This window comes from Oncorhynchus masou, unplaced genomic scaffold, assembly GCF_036934945.1.
Source record: "Oncorhynchus masou masou isolate Uvic2021 unplaced genomic scaffold, UVic_Omas_1.1 unplaced_scaffold_11907, whole genome shotgun sequence".
NCBI classification, from domain to species: domain Eukaryota; kingdom Metazoa; phylum Chordata; class Actinopteri; order Salmoniformes; family Salmonidae; genus Oncorhynchus; species Oncorhynchus masou.
Genome location: NW_027001682.1, coordinates 5,249 through 7,198, shown reverse-complemented (window position 1 = coordinate 7,198; position 1,950 = coordinate 5,249). Strand labels below are relative to the sequence as shown.

At 41.9% G+C, this 1,950-nt stretch overlaps 1 long non-coding RNA gene across 1 annotated transcript; it reads right to left on the bottom strand.

Annotated features, from left to right (window-relative positions):
* Nucleotides 1-138: 138 nt before the first annotated feature.
* LOC135529634 (uncharacterized) lies at nt 139-938 on the bottom strand. The gene is made up of 3 exons (XR_010453738.1): nt 853-938; nt 351-386; nt 139-308 (listed from the first exon to the last, which is right to left on the bottom strand). It is a non-coding gene; the product is annotated as an uncharacterized LOC135529634 (long non-coding RNA).
* Nucleotides 939-1,950: the final 1,012 nt, after the last annotated feature.

The following is a 1,950-nucleotide window of genomic DNA, read 5'->3' as shown; positions in this document are numbered from 1 at the left end:
TGCTCTACACTATCAAGATATAACCCCTACCATAACCTACCATAACCTACCCTACCTTAACCTACCCTACCTTAACCTACCCTCGCCTTACACTATCAAGATATAACCCCTACCATAACCCTACCTTAACCTACCCTACCTTAACCTACCTTAACCTACACTATCCAGATATAACCCCTACCTTAACCTACCCTACCTTAACCTACCTTAACCTACCCTACCTTAACCTACACTACCTTAACCTACCTTAACCTACACTATCCAGATATAACCCCTACCTTAACCTACCCTACCTTAACCTACCCTACCTTAACTCTACACTATCAGATATAACCACTACCTTAACCTACCTTAACCTACCCTACCTTAACCTACCCCACCTTAACCTACCCTACCTTAACCTACCCTACCTTAACCTACCTTAACCTACACTATCCTAGATATAACCCCTACCTTAACCTACCCCGCCTCTACACTATCAAGATATAACCCCTACCATAACCTACCTTAACCTACCCTACCTTAACCTACCTTAACCTACACTATCCAGATATAACCCCTACCTTAACCTACCCTACCTTAACCTACCCTATCCAGATATAACCCCTACCTTAACCTACCCTACCTTAACCTACCCTACCTTAACCTACCCCTACCATAACCTACCCTACCATAACCTACCTTACCTTACCTACCCTACCTTAACCTACACTATCCAGATATAACCCCTACCATAACCTACCCTACCTTAACCTACTCCTACCTTAACCTACCCTACCTTAACCTACCCTACCTTAACCTACCCTAACCTACACTATCCAGATATACCTACCTACCTACCTTAACCTACACCTACCTTAACCTACCCTACCTTAACCTACCCTAACCTACACTATCCAGATATAACCCCTACCTTAACCTACCCTACCTTAACCTACACCCTACCTTAACCTACACTACCTTAACCTACCCTAACCTACACTATCCAGATATAACCCCTACCTTAACCTACACTACCTTAACCTACCCTACCTTAACCTACCCTAACCTACACTATCCAGATATAACCACTACCTTAACCTACCCCACCTTAACCTACCCTACTCTGCTCTACACTATCCAGATATAACCCCTACCTTAACCTACGCTACCTTAACCTACCCTACCTTAACCTACCCTACCTTAACCTACCCTACCTTAACCTACCCTAACCTACACTATCCAGATATAACCACTACCTTAACCTACCCCACCTTAACCTACCCTACTCTGCTCTACACTATCCGATCCTTGTTCTGCCCAGTTAACTCACTGTTCCCCTGAACAAGGCAGTTTACCCACTGTTCCTAGACCAGTTTACCCTCTGTTCCTAGACCAGCATTGAAAATAAAAATTTGTTCTTAACTGACTTGCCTGGTTAAATAACGGTCAAATTAATAAATTATACGTAGATTCTTTCATGACTTAGAGTGGAACGAAGTCTGCCGAGTTCCTTTCAACTTCTTCCAGACGTTTATTTATTTATTTTTTATTTTGGGGGTGGGGTGGGGGGGACATTATTAACTACGACTTTGATTTTGAGACCATAAAGGAACCTCAACAGTGTTTGGGTAAACGACAGATTTATACACCTCAGTTATGTTGCTCAAAAATAAATCAACCAAATGTATTTGTCACATACATAGTGATGGTACAGAGCAGCATAGGCAAGATACAGTAGATGGTATCAAGTACAGTATATACATATGAGATGAGTATGTAAACAAAGTGGCATAGTTAAAGTGGCTAGTGATACATGTATTACATAAGGATGCAGTCGATGATATAGAGTACAGTATATACGTATACATATGAGATGAATACCGACTCTGTTTCTCGTTTCCGCTGGTACCGCCTGCTGTGGGAAAGACACAAATCACAAAGCACTTTATAACACTACAACTTGCAGAC